The 24,005-nt window shown below is 40.0% G+C and overlaps 1 pseudogene; it reads right to left on the bottom strand.

Moving 5' to 3' along the window:
• Positions 1-171: 171 nt before the first annotated feature.
• On the bottom strand, positions 172-22,366 carry LOC131272981 (vomeronasal type-2 receptor 116-like; annotated as a pseudogene).
• Between the last annotated feature and the right edge of the window lie 1,639 nt (positions 22,367-24,005).

Raw genomic sequence — 24,005 nt, 5'->3', positions numbered from 1 at the left:
CAACAGAAAAGGGAGAAATCTTTGTTGTGCTTTCCAGGATAATTAGTACAAAAGGAAATTGAGAAACAAAGAAATGAAAACCAAAGTGGAAGACTATATAAATATAGTCAGAATACACAAAAGTAACTAGAATATCAGTATTCAATGTGAGATTAAATGTGACCAAAAACAGGAACAAAAATGAAATTTAATGTTGAAAAGTTGGAAGTTTGTTGTTGTCATTCTCGTGATATTATTAGAGAGGAGAAAAATGTGATTCACTTCATAATTGATGAAGGTCAATGCAAGCAGCATGGTGTTGATTTTCTTCAGGCTTTCTATTTGTTGCAGGAAAATACTCAATTATAACTTAAGAACACTTATTGCCTCCAGAATGTGGTTTACACCATAGTGCACGCTGAGAGTTCCTATCTGGGCATAACAAAATAATATAGCACTTTGGGGCAAAGATGCAGCCTAGTAATCCAGCACTGGAAGCCAAGATGGAGAAAATCTCCACAGCTGCCATGACCTTCCCCTTGGTGCTGTGGTAGACAGGGAGGAAAGTGACCCAAACACTGCAGAACACCAACATGCTGAAGGTCAAGAACTTGGCTTCATTAAAGGTGTCAGGCAGGTTCCTGGCCATGAAAGCTACAGTAAGGCTCCCAAGTGCCAAGCAGCCCAGGTATCCCAGGACACAGTAGAAGGCAGTGACTGAGCCCTTATTGCACTCGATGATGATATAACCAGGCTCAGAGTGTGCATCTTTATCAATGAATGTGGGAGAGGTTCCCAGCCAGATGCCACAGAGTGTCATCTGGACCAGGGAGCAAATGGGAATAATAAAGTTAGGTGCCCCTGACACCAAATACTGTCTCATCCTTCTCCCTGGAGCAGTGATCTTGAATGCCAGAACCACAGTGATTGTTTTGGCCAAGACAGTGGACACAGCCATGGTAAACACAATTGCAAATGTGATTTGTCGGAGGATGCAGGTGGCTGTGTTGGGACGACCGATGAAGAGTAAGGTGCAGAGGAAGCATAGGTTGAGGGAGATGAGGAGGATGTAGCTCAGAGTCCTATTATTGGCCTTGACGATGGGAGTGTCCTGGTGCTTCACAAAGACCCCAAGAGTAACAGCAGTGAGGAAAGAGAAACAAAGTGCTGTGCAGACCAGAGTCATCCCCAAAGGGTCTTCATAAGCCAGGAAAGTCACAACCTTTTGGATGCAGCGAGTTCTCTCACTGTTTGCATACTGATGATCTGGACATCTCACGCAGTGTTCTGTATCTGACAAGAAAAGCAAATTGTCGTCAGACCATGTTCAATAATTCTCACCTATTCACTGGACCCAACAGAACAAAACTGGACCCAAATTGGTTCAGTTTGTGATGACTCTAAATAACTCCATGTTTTAATCTGCTTGTTATCCTTCCCCTAAACCTTCTTTTACACCTCTGGCTTTCTTTAAAAATTCAGTGCGTCAATTTGATAACAGTTGCACTTTATTCACTGATGAGCTTCCATTCTTTTCTTTTTTAAAATATATTTCTTCATGTGTAACATATGGTCATAAAAGTAAACAAACCATAAGTGTACGCATTAAAGAATTATGAGGAACTGAACCTGTGGGTAACAGCACACATGCCAAGCACTAGAACATACCCAGCCTTCCAGAGGCCTCTTCTCTAACCCCTCTAAATAATTTACTTCCTCTCAAATCTCCAAACAAACTACCTTCTTGAATTCTAAGCATGTAGTTTACTTCTGCTTGGGTCCTTTGACCAATATTATTTGTGAGATCCATTCATTTCACCGGATATATTTACACAGTTCTTTCACTTTTCAAAATTGTATACAAAATCACTAATACATGAACTTACACAAGAACTAAGTGTAATATAAAAGTTGTGAACTTACAAAACAAACATGCATCATATCATACAGGTTTCCCATATGTCAACACACCACCAACATGCTGCATTGTTGAGAGACAAAATTGGGGAGTATGGAGAAGGTGTGCCAAATATATGGTATGGATGATGGCTGGTGGCAATATTCTGATGATATTATCTCATAATCTGTAACAAATGTTCCCCTATATTTTGGTGTGTTGATGAAAGGGTATTGTATGGGAATTCTACACATGTGCTTGATTGTTTTGTAAGTGCCAACTTAGTGAAAAATTTGTTTAAAACTAATAATTGAGTGTGTTGGTGGTAAATACTCTAAATATTATAGATGGACTATAGTTAATAGTAAGATTGTTATGATATTCTTTCATAATTTAGATTTCATTCATTTTTAAAATATATTTTTATTTTCTTTTTACAGTCTCATTAGGTGCACCCAACATATATTTCCTCTTTCCTCTACCCTCAACCACTAGTAACCTCCTCACTGCTTTCTGCTACTGGAGATTTACTCCTTTTTAACATCTCATATAAATGACATTTCACTTCCTTATTTCAAAGAGTATAATGTTTGCAAGGTCTTCCATTTAGCAGCACATCTCATAAATTCATTGTTCTTGTAGTGAAATCATACCCCATTGTTTGTATGTACCACAGTTTGTTTATCCATTCATTTATTGATAGACATTGGGTCACTTCCACATGTTGGCTATTGTGAAAAATGCTCCTATAAACATTGTGCACAATTATCTGTTTGAGAACATGTTTTCACTTTGGGTATATACAGAGAAATGGAATTAATTACCAGATCATGTGGTAATTCCACTCTTTAAGAAATTGACATATTGCTTTCTGCAGCAGCTGAACTATTTTAGATACCCACCAACAGTGTATAAGAGTTCCAATTTCTCTGCATCTTTCTTGTTGTATCCTAACCTAAAATCTGCCCACTTCCCTAGTAACAGCTAACGGCACAAGACCACAAGTCCGCCCACAAGCTTCTGCCAATCCCCAGCCGTCCCGTAGCCCTCACTCTTCCTGCTCTATCCCGCCCTCCTCATTCTCTATATAAACCCCCGTACTTCCTTAATAAATTAGACTTGCTCTGCACTCCAGGCTGTCTCTGTGGTCTCTCCTTACCACGCATCCTTCCACACCTTAGAAGCCCCGCTCTGGCCCACTCCTCACCTTGGCCTTAGAGCACCATCGTTGGCCGTGCCAGCCCCTCCGTCAACCCCCGCTGGCGCCCGACCCCTTTGGGTGCAAGCAGCCCGTCATCTGGCGCCCGAACAGGGACCCTCCGCACTGTCCGGTTCCTGCCCGCTGCTGCCCCTCGTCTCTTCAGTCGCCACGCTTCTAAGGTAAGGACCCCTCGTTACCGGCCCCAGGCGAACGTCATGGGCCGGCACCTATCCTCCCATCAGGCGCCCCAAGTTAGGGCACTAGCTGCCTTATTTGATACAAACCAAGTTAAAGTCTCCTTGCGACAGCTCCAAAAGTACTGGGACCTTCTGTTGCCCTTTAATCCATGGCTAGCCACCTGCCACCTTTGGAGCCCAGACACTTACTCGTGTCTTATTGACCGCGTCACCTCCTCTATGGAGCACGATGGCAGGTCATTTCCCCCTGGCCTCCTGCCCACGCTCGTGGCCATCCGCGCCTGCCTACTTGGCGCGCCTGCCCCGAAAGACGCTTACCAGGTTTCCGCCGGGGCTGCTGCGCGGCCGCTCAACTGCGACCCTGATAAGGAGGACACTCCCGACTCAGATACCGAGTCCTTAGCCGAGCAGCTCAATGCCGACCTTGAGCGCCACCCTTTTCCGCCGCCCCAAGATGGCGAACTTCCCCCTTCTTCTCCACCCGAGGACGGGAAGTCCCCACCCACAAATCCTCAAGATGGCGAACTTCCGCCTTCTTCCTTGCCCAAAAAAGGGAAGCTTGAGCCTTCTGGTAAAGAGTCGGCCTCTCTCTACCCGCCTCTTCCTGCCACGTCACCATCTTGTTATAAACCGGAAGAGGGGCCACCGTCATCTTGGTATAGACAGGAAGAGAGGCCGCCGCCACCTTGGTATAGACAGGAAGAGAGGCCACCGCCATCTTGGTATAGACAGGAATAGAGGCTGCCGCCATCTTGATATAGACAGGAAGAGAGGCCGCTGCCATCTTGGTATAGACCGGAAGAGGGGCCGCCACCATCTTGCTATAAAGCGGAAAACCAACCGCCACCATCTCAACACCCACCAGCAGGAATGCCACCATTTTGTCAGCCACCGCCATCTTATTCAACTTCATGGCAAGCCACGGATTCATGGACGCCACAACATCCTCGCGTTCTCATCCACCCGACTACTCATCTCTTCCCCTTGAATCCAGTGCCCACTGCAGCGCACCCACAAGAATGGTTCCCCTTCACCAACGATGAGATGAAAACACTCCGCAAAGCAGTTAAAGAAGACGGAGTGGGCAGCCCCTACGCCCAACAGCTCCTTGACGAGTTGGGGGCTCAACTCGTCCTCCCTTATGACTGGATCTCCCTAGCTCGTGCTATTCTCACACCAGGCCAATTCATTGAATGGCGGGCTCACTTTCAAGCAGAGGCAGAAAAGAGCGTTGCCAAAAACGCCCGCACAGGTATCCAAGACCCACCTGACGCGTACACTGGCACCGGCAATTATGCCAATCCAGCGCAATATCGCCAGGCCCCTGCTGGGTTCTGGTTATGGCTAAAAGCTGTTGCCTTACAAGCCTATCGCAATGTTTCTACCACGCGCCCTACTAAGGTCACACAGCTTACCCAGGGCAAAGATGAAGATTTTGCCACTTTTGTAGCTCGTGTACTTGAGGCCTGTCAACGGAAAGTCACAGGAGTAGAAGCACAACTAGCCCTTGCAAAGGACCTCATTGTTGAGGGATGTCTCGATGCCTGCCGTCAAATCATCGTTACAATGAGGGACAAAGGAATCCACGATTGGGTTCTCGCCTGCCGCAACAACGACCCGCGCAAGCTCGAGGCTCTCGTCAGCACACTCTTACATAACCTTGCTCAGATTGGTCTTACTGTTCAGTCAGACAAAATTTGCCTTCAAACCCCCTTTCAGTTTTTGGGGTTCCACTTCCATCATTATGTCAAGCCAGTGGCACCAAAGCTTCGAGTCGCGCCAAAAATGTCGCTTACAGAACTGCAACAGCTCTGCGGCCAAATTAATTGGCTGCGCTCAGCTCTCCCAATCACAACAGCCCAAATGCAGCCTCTTTTCGAACTTCTTCAAACAAAGGATTTTCCCGCCGATGCAGTCGCCCGCTCCATCACCATTACCCCTGCTGCGCGAGCAGCCGTGCAAGATGTCAACGAGGCTCTCCAAGCTTGTCGTCTCGAGCGCTATGCTCCAGGACAGCCAATCCTTGCGTTAGTTCTTCCCACCCCAGTCACGCCTACTGGACTTTTTTGGCAAGATGGGCCATTGCTTTACCTACATACCTCCAAAAGCAAGCTTCCAAAAATTTGCCCTTTCACGAGGGCATGGATCACCCTCGCTTCCGATCTTGTGGGACTTTGCGTGCATACCTATGGAGTTCCTCCTTCTACAATTATCTGGCCTTTTGATGCCAAGGCCACCACCAACTTGCTCATGCACAATGAAGATATGCAAATACTTGTAGAAACATTCCGAGGCTCCTTTGACAATCACTATCCTCATCATCGACTACTTCAAGGGCTTTCACGGCTCTCACTCTCCTCCCCGTTCCATCCGCTGCCAGCCCGCAAGCCCATTCCGTTTGCCGCAACGGCTTTCACCGATGCTTCCAAAACCTCATACGCGGCTGTCATTTACATCTCAGGGTCACCCGAGCCGCGAACTCTTGTGTTCACAAACACATTCTCTGTTCAGGTAGGAGAGCTTCTCGCAGTCGCCACTGCTCTGCACGCCTACCCTGACCAACCACTCAACATATTCACAGACAGTCTCTACACTATGCAAGTGTGCCATGCTCTGCCGTTGGCCACCTTCTTTCCAACAAACACCACTATTGACAGAGCGCTCCAATTTCTGCAACGTCAACTAGAGTCCAGACGGTCGCCCTGGTTCATCGCTCACATTTGAAGTCACTCTAGCCTACCTGGGCCTCTTGCCCGTGGTAATGACATGGCAGACCAAGCTATCTCCTCCGCATGTTGCGTCGCGCTCTCACGTGCAAATTATCACGAAGGACTAGTCAATGAAACACGGCTCGGAGACCTTATCAACCAAGCAAAATTGCTTCATTCACAGTTCCATTTCTCCACCCGTTCCATCCACAAACTTTTCCCAGACTTACCTATAGAAACCTGCAAACACTTGGTGCGTTCCTGCCGTACATGCACACCTCTGCTCCCCCTTGGGCCACTTCAACCCCAAGGAGCTAACCCTCAAGGCCTTCGCCCAAACTCCAGATGGCAACTAGATGTCACCCATGTTAATTCTTTCGGGCGCCTAAAATTCTTGCATGTAGCGGTAGACACCTTTTCGCACATGTGCTTTGCCATACCACAAACCGGAGAAACTGCCAAACACACCATCAAAGCCCTTCGACAAGCCATCCTCTTCATGGGAGTCCCCTGGGACCTAAAAATAGACACTGGACCAGCATACCATAGCTCAGCTTTTGCTGCCTTTTTACAACTCTATAATATCAAACACCATTTTGGCCTCCCCTACAACCCCCAAGGACAGGGTGTTGTGGAAAGAACCAACCAGCACCTCAAGCTACTCATCCACAAGGAGCAAGCCACCTCTCCTGACAAGTCACCTACCGACATCATCACTGCCTGCCTTATACACCATAATCTTTTCTCCTTTGATAAAGAAGGCCTTTCCCCCACTCATAAGTACTGGGGTCCCACGTGGCAGCCCTCCTAGGTTCCCCTCGTGCACTGGAAAGACCCTCTCACTAACCGCTGGCAAGAGCCAGCTCCCCTCCTTGCCCAAGGGCGAGGCTTTGCTTGTGTCTTTCCAGATTCCGAGCCTCAGCCAGTGTGGATTCCTGCGCGTTGCATCCGACCCGCAACCGAAACCCTCGTGCCACCATCTGACAAACACCCTACACCGCCTGCGCTGGACAACGTCGCACCTTTTGCAGTTATCCAGTTCCAGCCCTCATTGCCACAGCCAGAGAACGCTGCGCCTGCACCATCAAGCAACAGCCCACCACCAGGCACCCCCTCTCCGTCTGCCCCCCGAGATAACAACACCAATGGAGCAAAAACTCTATAATTGGGGTCTTAAGTTGGGGTTGGGAGTCTCTCTCCTTGTTTTGTCTCCACAGATGCCTCATCACCGCCAAATGCCACATTGCCGCCTCTGGGACGTCCTTATTGTCCTGGCTTCCCTCGTTCTCCCAGCCGCTGCCAACCCGAGTCACCAATCCTTCAATTGGACCCTCGGTCTCTGGCAGTTTGAAGAAATTCTGGCCTTCAACGTGACCGCTGGAGCCCCCTCCTTCACGCTGCACATTTGTCAGCTAGCTGGATTCAATCATACGGATGCTAAAATCTCGGGCGCTCTTCTGACTACATTTAACACTGGACACCTTAGCACTAGGTTGCCCCCCCCACCCAAGTGCTCAAGCACCCCTAGAACTGGCCTGACCGGCCCCTACGGGTATGCTCTTTCCGGTTTTTATGTATGCCCCTCATCGGCAAGAGGCTGTCATGACCCAACACATTATTACTGCCCATCCTGGGGCTGTGAAACCATAGCCCACGGCTGGTCTGCAGCCCCAAACAAAGACCCATATCTCACCCTTCAACGTAACAATGCTCGATGGGACACTATCACCCTCACAGTCAAAGACCCCAACTCAGACCTCTGGTTACAAGGTCGCACATGTGGGATCCGCCTATACATGACCAATTACGACTATGGTGCCTTTTTCATCATACTAAAGAAGCCGCCCTCTACTCCACCCCCCTCCGCCGTCGGCCCAAATCAGATTCTCAATCCTCCAAAGGCACAGCCTCCTTCGCCACCCACCTCACCCTCCCCTTCGCCCAGCAACCCCCCTCTCAACCCCAAACTTCGCTTACCCCCCACTCAGTACTCCAGCCCCCTCATTAACCTAATCAGGGCTGCATACACCTCTCTAAACTCCTCCCACCCCAACCTCACTGCAAGCTGCTGGCTTTGTCTCTCCCCCTCCCTTCCTCTATATGAGCCCTTCACCACAAATCTCATCTTCAGCAAATCCTCTAAAGATTCCCCCACCGGATGCAACTGGAACTCTTCCTCTGTACCCCTAACCTTCCAATCTGTTTCTTCCACAGGGCAATGTGTTCATTCCCGCCAAGGTTCCCATCCCCTTATGTACGCTTGCTCCAACTACTCCTCTCCCAGCGCTTCTGCCAAATTCCTAATCCCCCATAACACCTCCCAATGGCTTTGTACCTCCACAGGATTAACCCCCTGCCTCAACGTCGCCACCCTCAATGCCACAAATGAAACCTGTCTGCTTATTTTCCTTGCCCCACGAGTCCTTTTTCATGGAGACGACGGCTTCTTTCTCTCTCTTCACACCCGCCACCTCTCCTCCCACATTCAAAAAAGGGAGCCTGTCACTGTCCTCACCGTCGCCACCCTCTTAGGTCTTGCTGGAGCGGGCACAGGGATCGCCGCCCTTGCCACGCAGTCCGCCTCTCTCTCCTCCCTCCGGCAGGCGGTCAATCAAGATATTACTTATCTCCAGGAAGCTGTTAAACATCTAAAAGACTTCCTTAACTCTCTCTCTGAGGTCATTCTCCAAAACCGCCGTGGCCTTGACCTCCTCCTGCTCAAAGAGGGAGGCCTCTGTGCCGCCCTTGGAGAAGAATGTTGTGTGTACGCCAATACCACCGGCCTCGCCGAAGATAGTTTGCAAAAAGTCCGCGAGGGCTTAGAGCAACCCCAAAGAGAACGCAACAATGCGAACTACTCTTTCACACTCTTCCACTCTCTCCTCCCATACCTCCTCCCCTTTCTAGGCCCGCTAATAATAATTTTCCTAGCTCTTACCATAGGGCCCTGGGCTGTCAGGAGGATCATCCAGCTCGCCAAGGACCAAACCAACGCAATCCTCACATCCTTCGTGCTCATCCAGTACCATCAGCTCGCCACTGAAGACAGCCCCCCCAACAAGCCCTGTTCAGCCCGCCCCAAGAAGAAATCAAGAACAACCCAACACCCAAAAACTTCACAACGCATCCCATTGCACCCCCAGCCCGTGCACTCCCCAACTCAGCAGCCAACCTCGCTCCCCTCCCCAGTCGAGCAGGGGGCCAAGCGGGCTCAGGTCTGAATGGCAAGCATAGCCGCACATGGTGGGTGAAGTGTGCAGCCCACCACCCGTGTGTAGCACAGCTGGTCTGTTCTGCTTGCCTGCCACCCTTTGGGCCTGCCACTCGCCCCCTGTTAGCGGCCAATATAGCCTACACACGTCCATAAGTATACCCCCCACGGATTTCCAAAAAAGAGAAATAGGGGCACTTTCTGACATTTTTTATTTTATGTTTTTAAAACATAGTCTTTGTGGATATGAAGTGTTATAATCTATTCTCTTACAATGCTGAATAGAATTCTATTAATATAACATCTTTTATTTGTCCATTTTATACTTGATGGATTTTTAGATTGTTTACGAATATTGTTTATTATTAAATCTACTGCCATGAACATAATTTCATAAAATGTTATGCTATAATTTTGGACCATATAATAAACAAATATTCGCCATTGCAAGTAAGACCAAAGAGCTTCCCAAAGTTTTACACCAATTTACCATCCAGTTGTTCCATATTCTCTTCAACAATGGACATAGTAATAATGTTTAATTTTAGCTTTTATGGGGATGTTTGAAGTTATTTTATTATGCTTTTTAAATGTAATTTCCTTGTGAATAATTAATTAAGGACTATCACATATGTGCACTGTGTGCTTGGTGATATTTTGGTAATGAGGCCTTGTTCACACATTGAACTATTTTCCTAATGAAATTTTTGCTTCTCTTGTTTCTGTAGGAGCTCCCTGTATATTCTTGATATAATTAATTGTTGACTAGATCTATTTTAAAAAATTTAATACACTTGTGTCTTGGCCATTCATTGATGAACAGAAAATAACAGTATTAGTGTAGTTAACATTTATTAAATGTTACATTTGTTTTATTTAAGAAATTTTCGACTTTGAAGATGAAAATATTCTTCTTTATGTTTCTTTAATATTTTTATTTTTACATTTAGAATTCCAATTTGTCTGATTTTAATGAATCTTTATGTGACCAGTTTGTTTCTGGATATGCCATTTGGATTTTTTTTTTCTTTTCTATCCTGTGCTGAAACAACATTATTGTGACATTATAAGAAATGATGCAGGTAGAATAAGTATTTCAATTTCACTTTGTCTTAAAGTTTGTCTTAGCTAAGTTTTTGTCCTCTTTGATTTCATATGAATGATTTAATAAGTTTCAATTGCCTCAAAAGAGTTGTGATTTTAACAGCAATTGCATTGAATCAATTTGAAGTATACTGATACCTTTACAAAATTGAATACTTTCACTCATGAATATAGTTTTTCCCTCCATTTATTTAGTCTTCTTTAAATTTTTCTAAATGATTTTCTGTATCTTCATGTGTAGAAGTCTTTCAACACTTTGCTTAATATTATTTTTAGGCATTTAACAGTTTCAAGATATTGTAAATATCATCCTAACAATTTCATTTTAGAAAGCCCTATGACTTGCATATATAAGAAGGATTTATATTACGCTTGTATTCAGACCACTAATAACAATTTATAAAATCTTCCCAATTTTAGACTTGCACAATAAAATCCTTCACAAATTATGTCAACTATAGTTTATCCTTTCTCATAATTATTCCTTCCAATTCTTTTCCTGCCAATATTTCATTGGGAAAGAACCCCAGTATATTGGTAGCTGTGTGAATATTGTAGATTTTTGTCTCATTATTGATCTCCCAGGGATGAATGCTTCCAAATAATGATACTTGTTAATTTTCAGGATATGTCTTTTAAGGGATTAAGATGATTCCCTTCTTTTCCTTTTTGATAAGTGCTATTTTTGTTGTTTGTTTTAAAAACACTGGTGGGTGTTGAATTTTATTAAATGTTTTCCTGCATTCATCTAGATGACTGTTTCTACTTTTCAGGGGCATATGTACTGAATTACCTTGCTGCCCTGAGAACAGATCTTTATAAAATATGCTGGAAACTTAGACTGCAATTTTTTTCTTTAGTTTGTGAGTTTATGTTTAAAAAGCAAGACACCTGTAAATTTTCTATCTTGTAATGACCTTATAAGATATTGAAATATAAGGTAAACACTAATCATAACATGATTTGAGAAGTTTTCCGATTTCTTTCCTATTCCTTGTGAGAGTTTAAGTAATTATTATTTTTGCCTTGAAAGTTTGGTGGAATTCCCAAATATAGCCATTGCTCAATATAAAAATGTATGAAAATGTTTTAAACTATGAATTCAATAACTGAAGGAGACATAAAACTTTTGAGATATTTCATTTTTTCTTGGGACATGTTTTGATAACTCTTAGTTTTCTGGGAATTTGTGTATATAATTTACATTTTCAAATGTATTGGCATGAAAATATTTATACTAGCTTTTTATGTTACAAAATTCTGCACAGAGGGCAACTTTTTAAGTCCTGGTATTACATATTTTGCAAATTTCAATTTTTTTAATACACCATTGTAGGGATTATTATTATTTTTTCTAATTCTGGAGTTAACTTTATCTTTTTATCCTATCTATATTGTCCTTTATTATGTTTCTTTCTTATATTCATATTTTCTATCTTGTCTTTTATTTATGATTTATTTGCTTTTATTATTTTAATTTTTGATGAATACTTAGATGTTCAGCTTTTTTCATTTAAATAAATATACTAAACTATTTAATATTATATATTCTAGTATTATACAATTTTCTCTGAAATAGTTAGCTTTAGCGCTATACCACTGAATTGAAATGCAGCATTTTCAATTTCAAAATTTTCATAAAATCTATTGTATTATCTAAATTAAATGAGTTGCCAAAAAGTATGTTTCTTAATCTTCAAACATGTGGGAATTGAAGTTGATGATTAATGCATTCTTTATATGTGCACATGAATCATATACTTGAAACTATTTTGTGCTGATGTGTACATGGATCATTTTCCCATATTGACTAATTGCAAGGTTATATCATTAGTCTGAACACATCTCCAAAACATAAAATAATAGTGTTTTGGAAAATTTAACTGCATATTAATCAAGAAATGATCATCAGAAATTCCCCACTGAAGATGCCATTTCAACAGGTAATATCATGAATATGGTAAATTTTTAGAATTGTATTATGAAGAAAATATGGCACATTGATTTTCTGTCACATTTCTGTGTTTCCGTCACTATCCTCAAAGTTTTCTGTGATTTAGTCATACCGATCCTTTGTTTTGCAGCTCTCTGAATCTATGAACAATACATGCAGTGGTGATTTGCCTTTCTCTCATTCATAAGAATTCTCCCAAGAGTTTATTGCCCCTTTATTCATCTTAGATAATACTAATGCTACTGCCTCTATGAAAAACTCCTTGGAACCACTTGTCCCAATGAAATTGCAGGCCCTTAAGACTCTATACATGCACTAATTGCAGGCTTTAAGGATGTACACAAAGTATCCCTATGTGTTGTCCCCTCAGTTAGCTGTGAACTATGTATGAGAAAGCAGAAAGTGAAACTTACCTGTGTCATTGGAAATCTCATTCTCTGGGCATGCAGTACAAAGAAAGCAGCAGGCAGGCTTTCCCAACTGAGAGGTTTTGCTGAATCCAGGAATACACTTCTCACTGCATACTGAGTGGGGAGTCTGGGAAGAAAATAAAAATGTGTTAACAACTGTGACTTTCATTCTCCAAAATATAAGACTGCTAGTGGTATTGACTCAAACACAAATTTAAATTATAAATACATAAATCAATTTATCTAGAAGGATTTCATTTTCATTGTAACATGTGAAGTACATAATAATTTACAAATACATTATTTGAATAAATGTGTTCTTACCATCCATTTGACACTGGGTAAGAAAAATTTTCAAGTTGGAAGGTAAGATGTTAAATACCCACATGTGGCAATTTACTAAACAGTAAGGAAGAAGAAATCCCCTATAAAGAGATTTTCTTATATGTAATACAAAATATGATACCTGAGACATACTCACCTCTGAAAATCCTGCGTTCCACTCAATCATCTCCTCAGATATTGAAAATTGTTGATCATGTGGCACATCTGAGGCAAATTGTCCTACTTTAACTTTTAGAGCAAAACTTTCAGGGAAATTCCAAAAGTTAAGAATGTCAAACGGGGCCTCCAATTTCCTTGCCTCATTCAAAATCATGCAGTCACCAACAGGATTTTTAAATTGTATGTTTTTCAGAAATGGGTGCAGCTAAAAGAGACATCATTTTGTGAGGGAGTTTGTCCAAAGATTAAAGATTGAAAACCCAAATTAGGGAACATACATGAACCTATGTGAGCCCTGCTTCAAAATGCAAATTAATTATTAGCATCTAATGAACTAAAAGAAATAAAAGTGAATGGAAGGAAGATGGGAAAATATGGTGGCCGAGTAAGAAGTTACAAATGTCAGCTTGTCCTACAAGGCAATTAAGAATCGCCCAGAACTATCTAAAGCACCTGTTTTGGGGGTACCTGGAGGACTGTGGAGCAGCCTGCAACATCTTTGAAATTGGAAGCACCACTTTGTAAAAATGGCAGAGGAAGAGACTTGGGTGTCAACTTCAGCTCCTGATTATTACACTCAACTGGATAAAGTATAATCCTAAAACAGCTAAAGTTTGAAACTGCCCAAGTCAGGAAAAGAACAGTAGCCTCCCTTTTAAATCTCTCTGGCATGATGGGAGGCAGGGTTGACAGAAAATCACAGTGAAGGTAGGGACTGGCTTCTTTCCACCAGAATTGAATAGCAGCCCTAGCCTAGGCTCCAGCCCCAGCTCTGGCAGGGAGGGAGCTGGGGAGACCTGGACATCCTCTCCCTGTAACCACAGGTGATTTTGACAAGTACAGAATGAATAGTTGGAAGGCTTGGACTGCTGTTTTGTAATCACTTTCAATTCCATCTTCACCTTTGCTCCCCAAATAGGATAGGAGGGGAGCTGGTTTTCCCCAGCCTTTCTGGGCAATGGTAGGCACTTTTGGATTGCATAGACTGAACTGATGAGGATCTTTTGATCTGCCCCCAACTCCCAATAGTTAAGGAAGGGTCTGATGTTTCCACAGCCTTTCTAGGCAACGGCAGGCACTTACAGGTTGCATGGTCTGAACATTTGGTCACCTGTGGGTACACTCCTGTGACCCAAAAGGATAGGAGGATGCTGGCATTTTGTCAGTCTCTCTGGGCAATGGAAGACACTTCTGGCATGCATGGAATGAACTGTTAGGTGCCTCTGGATCCACCCCCACATGCTCCAAGATTTAGAGGGTACTGGTGTTTCCTCAGCCACTCCAGGTATTGGTAGGCACAGACTAAACTGGAGGGTGTCAGTGATTCTGGTCTCACCCCTAAACAGCAGTTCCTCAGGGCAACTGCAGCCATATTTAGCCCAAATGAATATGATTGTTGGGCACTCCAGAGGGTCTTTCCCCACCCCCAGCAGGGAGAGGTCCTGGAGCTATGTCAGTCTACCTTGGCCTCACATTTTGAACCTACATGGCATAGACTGAAGCCCATACCTGAATCTCTACCCCCACCCTACCAGGGGAGGAAGGGTCCTGATGCTTCATCAGTCTCTTTAGGCAACTACAGACAATCTTTGCCTGAACATCTTGGATTATTATGCATGGCTGAGGTTCTGTCCCTACTCGTGGCAGAGAAGAAATATTAGAGAAGCTTAATCAGCACCAGGGCAACAAAAGCAGCTTACGCCTACAAGCTTACAGCATCAAGTTCACCCTTAGCTTCTATACAACACCACCAAAAGAGAAAAGGCAATAAGGGTTTAGAGTAAAAGCAGAACCTGCAGCCATTATAAATAAATCTTGTAAGGCAGATACCAAGGTACCAAAACAAACAAACAATCAAAAAGAATACAATCCAGAACAAGAAACAGGAAGATATGAGCCATTTAAAGGATCAAGATAACCCTCCAGATGACAAAGGATTTGACACTACTAATCCTAGACTTCAAACAAATCTCCTTAATAAATTCAATGAGATGGATAAAGGGATTAAGGACATTAAGAAGACACTGTGTGAGCACAAAGAAAAAATTGAAAGTATTCATAGAAAAACAACAGGTTCTATGAGAATGATTCAATAAATGAAATTAAACACATACTGGAGGCATATAACATCAGATTTGAGGAGGGAAAAGAAAAGTTCATTGAACTTGAAGGTATCACTTCTAAAAGTAAACATACAAAAGAACAAAGATAGGAAAGAACAGAAATAATTAACTGAGTCTCATTCAACTAAATGGCAGAAAGAGACATGGAACGATATATATCATTTATTTTCCAGCAGGAGCAGATAAGGGAACAGGGACAGGATTATTTGAAGAAATAATAGTAGAAAATTTCACAATCCTATTGAAGAACTTAGATATCCATGTCCAAGATGCACAATATACTGCCATCTAAATAAATCCAAACAAACCACCTCCAAAACATACAGTAATCAGAATGTCAAATACCAAAAATGACAAGGGAATTCTGAGAGCAGTAAAAGAAAAGTGATATATAACATAAAAGGGATACCAAATTAAATTGATGATTTCTCCTTGAAAACAATGGATAAAATAAGAAAGCGACAGGATATATTTAAGATACTGCATGAGAAAAAATACCAGCCAAGACTTTATATCTGGTGAGACTGTTTCCAAAAATGAGGGTGAGTTTAGAATAGCCATAGAAAAACAGTAGCTGAGAGAGTTTATTACAGAGACTAGCATTATAGGAAATACTCAAGAGAGTGCTAGAGTCTGAAAAGAAACAAAAGGAGACAGTCTTGAAAGAGAGTCTAGAAATGAAGATTATATCAGTGTAATTAAGTAAAAGTGCCGAAAGAGTGGTGAAAATAAAATATGATTAATAAAACCCAAAGCTTAAAAAGGGTTAAATAAGAACTGATTTTACTGGAATAACATTAAATATTCATGGATTAAAGTCCCAGTCAAAAGTCACAGAATGATGGAATGGATAAGAAAATATGAGCCATTTATAGGTTGTCTACAAGAGTCTCACCTTAAAACCCAGATACAAAGAGACTGAACATGAAAGACTAGAAAAAGATATTCCCTGCATGCAGTAAACAAAAAAAGAATGCTTGAGTAGCTCTACTCATATTGGATGGAATAGACTTTAAAAGCAAAGTTTTCATTACAGTCAAGGAAGGACATTATATATTAATAAAAGTTACAATACACCATGAAGAAGTAATAGTCATAAATGTATGTAGACCTAAGCAATATGTCCCAAGGTACATAGCAAAACTGAAAGGAGAAAAGTTAGCTCTACAATAATAGTGAAGACTTCAATACACCACTCCCAGCATTGGAGAGAACATTTGCACAGAGGACAGATGAAGAAACAAAGTGCTTGAATAATATGACAAATGGTTTAAATCCACTGGATATATACAGTGCTATGCATCCAAATACAGCAGGGTACACATTCTTTTCAAGTGCTCATGGATCTTTTTTCAGAAAGACTGTATGATGGATCACAAAGCAGATCTCAATAAATTCAACAAGATCTAAATTATACAAAACACTTTCTCTGATAATAATGGAATGAAGCTGGAAATTCACTAGAGGCGAAAAAGTGGGAAATTTACAAATATGTGAACATTAAACATCACATTTTTAAATATTCTGGGGGTCAAATATGAAATTTTGAGTAAATCCACAAATAGCATGACATGAATGGAAATAAGAACACAACATATCTGAACCTATTGGATGCAATCAAGGCAGTGCTGAGAAGGAAATTTAAAGTCCTCAATGCTTACATTTAAAGGAAGAAAGAATTAAAGTCAATAAGTTAACCCCTCAGCTGGAGAAAGTAGGACAGCAAAGTAGTGAAAAAGCAAGGAGAAGGAAAAAAAGAAAGATGAGAAGAGAAATAAAAGAATTTGACAACAACAACAGAAAAACTAAATAGAATTAACAAAACCAAAATTTGGTTCTTCAGGAAGATAAACAAAATTGACAAACACATATGTAGACTGCTAAAGGAAAAAATAGAGAAGGTACAAATAAATGAAATACAAAATGAAAATGGAGACATTACTACCGACCACACAGAAATTAAAAAAAACATCATAAGGGGATCCTATGAACAATATATGCCAGAAAATCAGACAATTTAGAGGAAAGGAATGAATTCCTAGGAATGTGCAAACTATGCTGTTTCTAAATGAAATAGAAGACCTCAACAAACTAATCACAAATAAAAAGATTGAAGCAATCACCAAAAAAAAAAAAAAAAAAAAAACACCAAAATGAAAATCCCATGACCAGATGGTTTCACAGGTGAGTTCTTCCTAGCATTCAAAGAAAATTTAATAGCAATCTTACTCAAGTGTCTCCAAAAGTTTGAACAACAAGGAATGATTCCAAACTCATTCTAGGAAGTCAATATCACCCTCATAGCAAAGCCAGATAAAGATATTTGGAAAAAAGAAAATTACAATCCCATTTCTCTAATGAGTACGGATGCAAATATCCTCAAGAAAAACACTGGATAATTGAATTCATTGACACATTAAAAGAATTATTCATCATGATAAAGTGGGTTTTAATGAAGCATGAAAGTGTGGTCCAACACCAGAAAAACAATCAACATAGCACAGCATATTAATAAATCAAAGATGAAAAATCATATGACTTTATTGATTGATGCAGTAAAGGCATTTTAACAAAACAAAGCATCTCTTCAAGATAAAAATATTACAGAAGATAGGAGTTGAAGGAAAGTTTCTCAACATGATAAAGGTCATATATGAAAAACCTTCAGCTAACATTGTAGTCAAAGATGAAAGACTGAAAGCTTTCAAAGTGAGACCATGAAGAAGTAAAGAGTGCCGACTGTCATTGTTGATTTTCAATATACTGCTACAGATTCTAGGTATAATGATCAGGCAAAAAGTAAATAAAAAGCATCCAAATGGAAAAGGAAGAAGTCAAATTTCACTACTGCAGGTGATATAATCTTATATCTACTACATCCAAAAAATCTACAATAAAGTTGCAGGAGTTAATAAAAAGTTTCAGTAGATTGTGAGGATACAAGATCAATATGCGTAAATGAGTGGTATGTCTATAGAGTTGTAATGTCACAATTGGAAGGATGAAGTAAAAAATTCCATTTAAAATAGCAAATAAGAGAATCTCATGTTTAGGAATAAATTTCAACATAAAGTAAAACACATATTCATAAAACTATAATGCATTGTTAAGAGAATTTTTAAAAAGACATAAAAAATTGGAAGATCTTTCCATGCTCATGGATTGGAAGACTATATATAATTAAGATGCCAATTTAACCAAATTTTTATACAGCATTAATGCAATCCCAATAAGAATTCAACCAGCATTTTTTTCAAAAAAGTGGAAAACACGTTTACAAAATTTTATTTGGAAGGGTAAGGATCCACAAATGGCCAGAAACATGTTCAAAAGGAAAAGTAAAGTTGGAGGACTCTCACATCCAGACTTAAAATCATATTGCCTACCTACAGTGGTAGCAATATCATGGAACAGGCATAAAGATACACACATAGACCAATGGAAATGAACTGACTATTCAGAAACTCACCCACACATCTGTGGTCCAGTGATTTTTGAGAACCCGCCCTGTGGGGCAAAACAGCCTATTCAGCAAAAGGTGCTGGGAGACTGGATATCCATAGCCAAAATAAAGAAACAGGACGCTTATCTCATACATTGCACAAAAATTAACAAAAAATGGATGAAAGGAAAGCAAACCATAAACTTCTCAGGGAAATGTTGAAAAATGCCTTCAAGATCTGGAAGTAAGCGATACATTCTTAAACCTTACACTGAAAGCACAAGCATCAAAGAAAAATATGAATAAATGCGACATCCTGAAACCTAAACACTTTTGTGATTCAAAGGAAATTGCCAGGAAACTGAAAAGGCAGCCTGTTAAATGGGAGAAAATATTTGGAGACAAGATATGTGATAAAGGTATAATTTCCATTCAATTTAAAGAGATCATTCAACTTAACAGTAAAAGAGGAAGGGATCCAAATTAAAAATGGGCTAAAGATTTAAAAAGCCATTTCTCCAAAGAGGACATTGGAAATTCAAATGGACAAAAAGAACATTAAAAAAAGTCCCATGATACTAACTATCAGGGAAATGTAAATCAAAATGACAATGAGGTACTATCTCACACTTAATAGGACAGTCATTATTTCTTAAATTAGAATGCAATAAGTGCTGGGAGGATGTGGAGAAATAGGAGCACTCATTCACTGTTGGTGGGACTGTAAAATGGTGCAGTCTCTGTGGAAGACAGTTTGGCAGTTCCTTAGGAATTTAAATATAGAAGGGCTGTATGACCCAGCATTTTTTTACTAGGAATATAACTGGAAGAACTGAATATTGTGAGACACACAGACATCTGCAGAGCAATGTTCATAGTGGCATTATTCACAATTACCAAAAGGTGAAAATGATCCAAGCGTCCATCAACCGATGAATGGTAAACAAAATCTGGTATATACCTATGCTGGAATACAATGCTGTGGTTACCAGCATTACTGTAATATTCTCAACTCAATGCCAAAAATATACTGTGTTGATAATGGTAAGGTATGGAAAAGATTGACAAACATACACTCTGGACAATAATTGTTGATAACAGTCTGATACTATTATCTCATAATCCATATTAAATATTCCACCACTGTGTGATGTGTTGGTGAATATATGTTGTATGGGAATTCTGAACACATGTATGATTGTTTTGTAACTTCACAACCTCTATAATGAAAAAACTTAAAAAATAATGTGGTGGTTTGGGGGAAAATACACAAATATAAGATATGGACTATAATTATTAGTAATATTTTGATGACATCCTTGCATAGATTGTAACAAATGTTTCAAAACAATGCAAGATGTTGGTGGTGGTATGATGTATGGGACCAATGTATGATATGCATGGTTGTTTTGTAAGTTCATAGCTTTTACTATACACTTAATGTTATTGCATTTTCATGTATGAATATTTCAATAAAATAAAATGTATGGAGGTCTAACATGTCATAAGTCAATAAAATAATAATCAGCTTGGGCAGAAAACTTTAAAGACAAGATAATGAAACAATCTATAGATGTGGGTTGCAGAAAATCTTAAGGTAGATTATACCTAACCATACTCATTTACTCTTTGAATTCTCCCAGAGTATCATATTTCAAAGCATGGTTAGCAATATCTAAAGTGGTTGTAGAACTAAATGTGATAATATAAGTATAATACACAGCACTGTCTAAGAAGTCTAAAAAGAATTAATTCCTGTTGTCATTTAAGTGCCTCATGGAAGATGTCTTGATATTTACTATTTAAAACATTAGTTGGGAAGGGTTTTGATGTCCTTAGTAACAAAAATTTTGAGTTTGATTCTAAACTCATTTCCACCATGCCAATGGCATTTTCTTTTTGATGACCATTTCTACCTAAGACTAGATTTACCTCCTAGACACTAAAACAAGTACAGTGAATTCTGGAATTTTGGAGAAAGAACCCTAATCTATAAACTTGAGCACATACGGCACTCTAAGAAAGTCACATTTATGATGTGTTCTAAAAAACACATGCTAGCAAAAGGAGGAGACATTACCTGCCAAGGCTCAACAATAAGCCCATCTCCATTACCCACTGACTGCATTTCTACTTGTTGAAGAAGCATTTCCTGAAGGCTCTAAGCTACAGCATACACTGCATTATATACATTATAACTTCCTTCATTCAAGTCCTTGTCAAACTGCCACCAAGGCATCAACTCCAAGGAGGCATTGGGAGGACAATTTTCCAGAGTGTTACAGTCAGACTCTGAAAGCAAGCAATCAAAAGAGATGAACCACAATTTAGTAAGGTAAAAGTCTTCTGGGTATTTTACAGGGTTAACAGTCTGGATAAAAGTTTTGAAACCAGGTATCTCACCATGGTGCTGTGAAAAAATGAGAGTCCCATGGAATGAGTCAAGGAAAAAGTCTCCTTTACTTGTGATAACATCCCATTTCGAGGTTGTGATCCAGACTTTCCCTATCACTAACAATTCCCATTTACAAAAACTCAAACCCATTAATGAGTCAAAGTCACCATAAATGACAACCACTTTCGCTGATGATTCTTTGATATGTAAATAATACGGCCAGTCCAATGAGAAATATGATCTCTCAGTGACGCGGATCATTTCCACAAAGGCTGCACAGACTCCATTTCTGTCCATCTCTTCTCTCAAGTCCCATAGAAACTGGATACCTCTCTTGTCTTCTGAGATGACTAGCCCCACCCAGGTCCAGTTGAAATGCAGCATCAGTGAAACCATGCCAAGGGCCAGAAAGGTATCCTTGGGAGCCATCTGATAGATTGATGGAAACTGGCCTTCATCACTCAGATTAGGATCATAAAAGCCATAGGTAAGCTACAGAGTAAGGAGAAATTAAATCCATATGAAGAAGAGAATTGGTGAACTACCCTTTCAAACCCAATAAATATTAAGCATTCTTAGAAACAGAGAAGGAAAGATTTGTACTTTCTATTTTCTAATCATCTTCTAATTCCTGGGAGAGTTCTAGAAAATAATTCATCAGTATTTGAGGTCTGGGGAACTCCTTTGTCTCTTCCCCCATTGCCTGTTTTGTTTTTTTGTTTTTTTCCCTTCCTTATCTTTTTTAAATGTTACATTAAAAAAATATGAGGTTCCCATAAACCCCCCATGTCCCTCACCTCCCTTGCATTGATATTTGTTCCATATAAAGGTCATGTGCTCATCCCACCAACTCTCTGTATAATGGTCACACCCTTTCAGAGATGCACAAACACGATTCCATATTTGAACTTTCCTTTTAAGTTTCCTGAAAATTGCAACAAAGGATACTTGATTTAATCTCCCCCCGCTCCACTCAGGCTTACCTGTGGAATTTTGTAGAGTTCCAGCAGTGTCCCAACCTGAACGGAAAGTGCCCATGTTATTCCTCTAAGGGCTGCTACCAACTTGCTTTCTTTCCTACAGTTGTAATTAGGGTTGTACTTGTCCGGCCCAGATTGCCAAATGATGGGACTTTCCAAAGTCCTCTGTTCACTGTGCAGGCCATTATAGATATCAAATCCCAGGGAAATACTGGGTAATAGATTGGGGTTCCTGTTGATCTCTTCGATTGCAAAAAGCATGGCCAGAACATACTGGTAGTTCTTGGTTAGAAACCTTTGTGGTGGGCACAGGGATATGTAGGTGAAAGACACAAATCATGATTATCTACCAATCAAATTCAATGACCAAATTAAGGAGGAAAACACACTGAAGTCATTCTAGACAGAGTCTTCCTAATCCACAGAATTTTAGCTAAAGCTAAAACCTAAAAATTTCTATAAAGCCCTAACTGAATTCAACCTATGTGGGGAAAGGTGTGAGTAGCGACAATGGAAAGTGTAATGAGTGGAAAAGCAGACCACCTTCATGGTAGGATTTGTTCTTTAATTCAGGAACCAAAATCCTTTTTTCATATTAATATATTATTAAATGGTTTGTACAATGTTATCAATATTGTCATGAGTTTGAAGAGGGATTAATTCCAACTAAAGCGTGAATCTCCTTAACCTATCAGATCTACAAAACAGGCAGAAATGGATGGGACAGACAGAGTGACCCACAGAAGACTGACCTTCAATTAGCTTAAACATCTACCCCACCAAGTTTTGGATCTTTCATCATCAAAAATCAATGAACTGTGAAGAGCCTCAGTGACCCAGTGAAGGAAGAATCAGGCAAGGCAGGAAGATTTGGGAGAAAAAAAATGATGAAGGAGGAGGAATTGAATATTATGTTTACTTAATAGGAGAGGAAAAACATTAGGGTCTAAGACCAACAGCATCATAAATTCTAAAAAGTCTATCATCTGTTTGCTAACTAAAAAAATAAAATCCTATTATTAATAATTAATCAAGATTTTTTTCAGGGGTACTTTCTCCAAATAATCCTTATTCTTTTCATCTTTTCTGCAGCTTGTACTAAGTTCCCATTTATTTATTAGGAAATCATCGTCCAGACCAAAGGAAATACCTTTCATTTTTATTACTTTTATCTGAAATTTCAATAAAAATAAAAATATCTTGTATTTCTTTCAAAAGTCCTTTTGTTCAGGTTTGATTAAAATATGACTAACTGTAGCTTAATGCACCCTGTATGTTTGACAAGAATGGATAATTTTCAATAGTAGCACACAGGTATCCAAATGTGCTCAATAAATCAAACTTGTTATTCTTTTATCAAATAGAATTTATATTTCTTAGATATATGTTATTTGTTTGGGAGATAAATGTTGAAAATCTCCACTATGATAACTGATTTTATATCTTCTTGTTTCTTTTTTGCTTTATTAATCTTAGGGCTTTATATCTTCATTAATACAAAACAATGACTATACAATTTTGATGATTTGAGTGTTTTTATCATTATGAATTTACCATTTGATTCTTAATGATGCATTTTATCCTTATCCATTTTGTCTGATATAAATACATCTACCTCTGATTTATTTTGATTCTTATTTTCCTTGGGAACCTTTACCTCTATTTCCATATGTTGCCTTTCATATTTTCCTTTTCCCCCCAAATGTCTCATAAATAAAAATATAGAAAAAGCATGGTACAGGCTTTATGAAAATAAATTGAATTACCTAGTGAGAAACGCTTTCACAATACTGAAAAAGAAAGAAAGAATTTAAGAAAATTGAACAACTTCTAATTGAACATATTATTTTAGGAGAAGAGTTGTTACTGAATACGCTTAAAAGCAAAAACCCTCTTAACA

Source organism: Dasypus novemcinctus, chromosome 30, assembly GCF_030445035.2.
Source record: "Dasypus novemcinctus isolate mDasNov1 chromosome 30, mDasNov1.1.hap2, whole genome shotgun sequence".
In the NCBI taxonomy this organism is placed as follows: domain Eukaryota; kingdom Metazoa; phylum Chordata; class Mammalia; order Cingulata; family Dasypodidae; genus Dasypus; species Dasypus novemcinctus.
This window is presented reverse-complemented; position numbering and strand designations above follow the sequence as displayed.